This window comes from Dermacentor variabilis, chromosome 2 (genome assembly GCF_050947875.1).
Source record: "Dermacentor variabilis isolate Ectoservices chromosome 2, ASM5094787v1, whole genome shotgun sequence".
NCBI lineage: Eukaryota > Metazoa > Arthropoda > Arachnida > Ixodida > Ixodidae > Dermacentor > Dermacentor variabilis.
The window spans coordinates 199,227,627-199,233,626 of NC_134569.1; the positions used below are offsets into that span (position 1 = coordinate 199,227,627).

At 48.1% G+C, this 6,000-nt stretch overlaps 1 protein-coding gene across 5 annotated transcripts in view; it reads left to right on the forward strand.

Moving 5' to 3' along the window:
* The window catches only part of Mct1 (Monocarboxylate transporter 1), a 183,410-nt gene that overhangs the window by 148,053 nt on the left and 29,357 nt on the right, over positions 1-6,000 (forward strand). The gene's annotated exons all lie outside the window — the stretch shown is intronic.

The following is a 6,000-nucleotide window of genomic DNA, read 5'->3' on the forward strand; positions in this document are numbered from 1 at the left end:
ACAGCCGGGCTGGCCGCCAAAGAGAGTTTTGGTGGCCACCCGTGCTTCACAGTCATGAAAGAGCATAGGTTTGGGAATGATGGTATTCCATAACTTTTAGGTTTTTGGCGCACAAAAAGGGACGAGAGACAGAGGTACAGCGGTACAGTCATGCAGCGAGAGGACGTCGCAATTCTCGGGCGCGGCACAGAAAAAACAGAAGCGGCAGTGCTCGCTCGCAGCAGTGTATGTTTTCACGACCAGGCAGTCGTATTACGCGTGACGGACGCAAGCAGTTGGCCGGCCGGCCACAGTGTGAATTTGTTGCCCTCTGGCACTGAGCCCAAGAGGCGCTGACGGAGCGGTGTCGAAGCCCTCGCAAGAAAACGCGTGTTGTTTTCTACGCGTCGCTTGAGAAACAAACAGCGCGGTGTGTCGTGTTCGCGCCGCGGGAGACATATTTCCTGGTCGATACGTTGCTTGTAAGCGTGCGTGCTGTGGCCATCGCTCTTCTTGGGAGTCGCTGCGATATAAACAGCCCAGCTCAGTGACTCGAGCTGCTCAACGAGAAATGCCAGAGGGTTTCGGAAGGGGAAAACTCTCAGCACTGTGGTTTTGACCAGCGCAACGGGGTGAGTGATTAGTGGCATACTCAGTGCACCGTAAACAAAACAAACGGGCAGAACGCTCAAAGCGCGCCGACGTTTAAGCAATTGACCACAAGGCACGCACGCGTTTATGTGTACAGGATGTCGTAAACCAGTTCGTCACTTCCAGTTGAGCTTTTTATGTGCAGAAGAATGAGCCTCCGTCAATACTTTTATGTTTACTAGTGGTACGCGGCTATCGAATTTCAGTTCATTTTTAATTAATATGGCTACGTGGCCGTGTTGAAGATATCATCCCATTACAATTATTTTCCTTTTCGAGCCTCGTCTGTGGTCCAAGCGCCACTGCGCCTATGTTACCGTTCGACGAACCGTAGACGATAAGACTTAAAATGGAACGAAGTGGTGACTTGGGCGAGTTGGAACAGTTCAGTCATGGTGGTGATCAGCGTACTCCGCAAAGCAACGGACGTAACGCCAATGCCGCATTCCATTGGGCGGCAAACTGGGGCACTGAAAAGCGTCCCCAAAGGGCTCTCTCAAGAGTAGCTACGTTCCAATGAGCGAACAGGGGCAAGAGCAGACTTTGTTGCACAACAGTGGACTTGTGTACGGGGCAAATGAAAGCAAACACAGACGAAGCACTTAAACCGTGACACACGCGCTAAAAGACACGCCCAGGAAGGAATCCGAAACGTGACGTCACCCAGACACAGCGCGAACGCTTCCTTCCCGAGAATGCGCCAGGTATAAAAGTTCCTTATCGGAAGCGTGCTCACGTATGCGTGGCCATCGCGCTCGATCTCCTCGGCCTATATTATTGATCTCACTCTTCGATCCTTACCACGTGCGAGGACCACGCTATTTTCAAAGGCGGACCTATAGAGCCGCCATCCCGCGGATGAGTGCCGCAATTTTCTGAAAATGCCTTTTTCCACGCTATTAACTTTCGCGCTTCGTCAGTGATCAGAGCGACACTCCACCCTCGTCGTGAATGGGACCCGCCGGCCTTGAACGGTGGAAGAGCGACATAGAAGATAGCCGGAGGCACCGTTATGAGGCCGCAGCACAGAGCTGCTTTTGTCACGTTGGGTCGTCGGATTTCAGTAAGCAAGAGTGGCAGATTCTACTGGTTCCAATATCCGCCTCTGCTAGGGAGCTACCAGAAAGAAGAAAGCAAACGTAGCTATTCCTAATATACTTAAGCGCAAAGACTTGTAAAGACACGCAAATACAGAGACAGCGCTTTCGTAAACCTTGTTTATTCGAAGCACGAATTGCACATACGGGTGATAGACGAAGCAGAACGAAAGCCGATAAACACGAAAACAAGAAAAAAGAAAAGGAAAGCGGAAGACGTAACATGGTAGCAAGTACCGTTAGGACGTGAAAATTCGCACTCTAATGAAGATACTGATTGACAGCTTACGTCCATGTCAGACTACCTTTTAATAAAGAAAAAAGGCTTCAGCGATTGATCTGGTTCTCATATCGTTACTAGCGTAAATAGCTGATGAGCCCTCAAGACTCAAGTACCGCGGAATGCGGCCCCATATGGCCAATGAGATAATTGTAATCCATGAGTGCCCTTTATCTCATTCTGGAGCTCGTGCAGGCGTACATTCCATAGGGCAGCCCTGAGTTTGCCCAATGTGTACTATCTTGCAGGACAGAGTAATGCAGCATAGTACATAGTGTATTGACCAATCACGTGTAGCGCTTAGTACGCTTTACACCGCAACCCCAGATTAAATCAGCAGCCTTTTTTTTTCTCCTGGGGCTTGTTTGGTCTCAGTGTCGTTGTTTGCCGAGCTTCAATACTATGAACATCTAGCAATTAGCCCTGCTGAAACGTAGATAGATGATGAGCTGACGTGGTTTTCATCAGCGGGTTTCGAGGGACGCCATATTGGCAGAGAGAGGGGCCGAACTCTGCATTAATTTTCACCATCTGGCGTTGCTGAACGCGAATTGAAGCTCAGTGCATGCAAGTTACTATGTATGTATTTTTTTTTTCATTTCACTCTCATCTGAACGCAGTCACCGTGACCTCGAGGCGATTCCGGGGCCTTGCGCTCAGCTTTACAACTCCGTAGCCGATAAGGCGCAGCTGCGGGTGACTTTTCAAAAGTTACAGCACCTCCTCAGAAGGCTAGCAAATGCCTTTCACGGGCGATGCTTTTAATTGTTCGTTTACCTTCAGTTCGAAAACATAACTAATGTGGTAGAAAAACAATGTAGGAGCGAGTGTACATAAGAAAAGTAAGTAGTCCTGCACCCTCATTACTCAGAGAATCAATCGATAAGTAGATCAATAAATCAATTCGTCAATAAATCAGTCAATCAAATACGTGTGCTTTGTCAAGAAGCACAGAGGCCGAATTCACAAAGCTTTTTGTTCGTAAGTGATGCTTGCTATTGGCTGGCCGCCTTCTTCAGTAATATTCCCAGCACCAAGGTTGACTGGAATTTGCTCTTACGATGTAATCTGCCGTAAAGTCGTTTTGTGAATGCGGGCCTAGGGGCGCTGTTTTATGGCAGCAAAAAAAAAAAAAGAACATCAACGGGACAGGCCTCCATATTCACTACCTTCTGCTTGATTCGCTGTACTAATCGCTTAGCGTTTGAGTAATTGAACGACGCGTGCCAGTGGGTCAATCAACTTGCTTCCACTTCGAGAAGTGGAGAGCGTCGGAAGTGAGAGCTCTGTTGAGCTTGATGTGGAGTCCAAGCCCTGCGTAGTTCTGCAGCACAGAACGATGTCAGCAGTTGAACCAGTATGATCAAGAGCACGAAATAAACAGACAATAAACGGAGCCATATTAACTAGTACGATCAGCCACAAAAGCGTACGGGACACAGGACCTGGAAAAAAAAAATCCCACAAATCCTCGAATTCAAAGCTGCAGTGTGACCTGCACAACGATCCGTTAAATTATACACATCAGAAAAGAACAGAAATGAACGTTGGTCGTGAAAACCCTGTCCCGAAAAGCTTTCGCGATCCACTGTACACACGTTTATTAATCAACCAAATTTAACAGAAACTACATCAGCGCAAGAAAAAAAGAGAAAAAGAAGTGGGAGGGGGGGGGGGGGGGTGTGCGCGATCCCATCGACGACGATTTTCACAATCGTCGCAAATAATAAGTAAGCAAATAGCCGAACGCTTCTACGAAGCGCTATTCACTCTGTTAAATGAATGGTTCACTTTTAAAAGGCGTAGAATATTTGCTGCAGCGGGGATACTTGGGAAGGTTTAGTGTTTCTTTGGGTAATTTCGTATATCTGTAGCGGTACAGTGTAGGTAGCTTTAGATAAGCCGATTCGTCATGTGGGTGTTGTTGCGAGCTGCGCGAGTGCCAGCGTGGACAGCGACTGCCATTCTCTTCTGCCTCCGGAGTCGAACACCAAGGCCACCTAAAGCCTCTGCCGTAGCCGCCACAGAAGGAGCAAATGCTAGGAAAAGAAGAGGGCTGCCTTTCCCGACGACTCCTCCACGGCATCTCAAACTTGATGCATCGAAGACGTCGCGTGACAGCACGTAGCCGTCATTAGCTACGAAGGCTGTTGCGGCTCGAGGTGGCGTTTGGGCCAGGAATCTACCATCGACTAGTACGTCCCTTAGCAGGAATGAAGGAAAAGGGGTTCATTTTACATTGTTTACACGGTCTCCAGATACGGAAGCTCACTCCGCGTACTAGCATATTAAACGTCTCAGTTCACGTAAGTACACGTCAGCGCCACCGTCACTGCACCAAAAGTCTGCGCTTTTAATACCGTCGTCTTCCCTTAGGGTCTAGAATAGAGAACTTGGTGATTGTATCGCGCCCAATCACAACTGTCAAATCGGTCGCGATGTCACGCCCATGATATCGCACCATTCCGCCGAACTCCGCCTCCGATGTTGTACCTTCGCCCTCGCATATTTAAAAACCTGGGAATTCGAGGTCGAAGCAGTTCCCACGTAACATTCGACGTTGAGGCTTTTCATCAATTAGTCCAGGTTATCATATTCAGGTAGAGGGGTCTTTTGTTGACCCGTAAACAGTCGGCGTCAACGCTGCGTTGACTTCTGGACAGACGCTCATGATTGCCTCGTGGTAAACGTCCAATGAATGCCCTTGACCGTATTGAGACGTAACATGGCTCAAATAGCTATAATAGTTGGCGACGAACTGCGCCCCGCAACTTGGTTGATCGAATGCACGCGCCATTTGCATCGGCGATGCGACCGCCAACCACCTCTAAAAGGAGTGAAACAGCGAAGGAACGTTAATTATTCGCTTTAAAACAATAAACATTCAATAAGGTAGAACGGGTATGGCAAAAGGACTTACCTGCTAGTCTACAGGGAAACTAGAATTGAGCGCGATGCAGCAACAAGAAACGGCGAAGTTAGTGAAGTCCAGTTACATTAGGCATGGAATAATGTCAATGGTCTTCATAAGTAGCGCTGTTCAAAACAGAAAGCACGTGCGTGTGTGTCCTAAGCTGTATAGTCTTGATCGTTCTTTTACCGCTTAGAACCCAGAGAAGCTTGTTCTTTTTTCGATGTTGCAGTAACGAGCTATGTAGGGCTAATATCAAGAATTACCTACAGCGTAAATGTTTTGGTGATTATATTTACTAAGATTGTCGGACCTAGCATGTTGAATCACAGGCTTTTGCTTCCTTCTATAGCAAGCACAACAATGTTTGTTTATATTTCTGATTCCGCCGTCAAGGTGAATACACGGTTCGCACTCTCAAAAACACAAGGACAGAGGCAGCGCTAGCTGTATTTCTGCTCTCTGAAACAGACCATGGGAGCGAGTGTTTTTAACTCCGCAACATAAACAACCGGAACACGTTGCCCTTCCGTTGTTTACATTGCTGAGTCGGAGTACGCGTTACTTCTTTGAAGGGCATGTTGCGCAAAACAGATAAACAGAGTTCGGGCTACGCTCTAAAAGCAGTGGCACCCTTTGGAGTGTATATTTGCCGCTCAACAATAAACGTCATCTGTCTTGCCTGCGTTTTCTTTCTTGAAAACTCGGCGCTCACTACTTTCCTGTCGAGAATGCTCTGTCACGCTGATAACGCGCATGCCGTTCGTGACTTGGAAGTACCGGGCTCGCAGCGTTAAAGAAAGGAAATGCAGACAAGACAGATGGCGATTATTGTTGTGTACCAAATATACACCTCAAAGGGTGCAACTGTTCTGAGAGTATAGGTTTTAAACAGCGAGGCCGCTATTGCGACCAAGTCCGTTCAAGGGACTGAATTCGCAAAGCGATGCGTTCCTACGCGCTTGTGTGTGCGTGCGTGTGTGCGTGTGTGTGCGCGCGCGCGCGCGTGCGTGCGTGCGTGCGTGTGTGTGTGTGTGTGTGTGTGTGTGTGTGTGTGTGTGTGTGTGTGTGTGTGTGTGTGT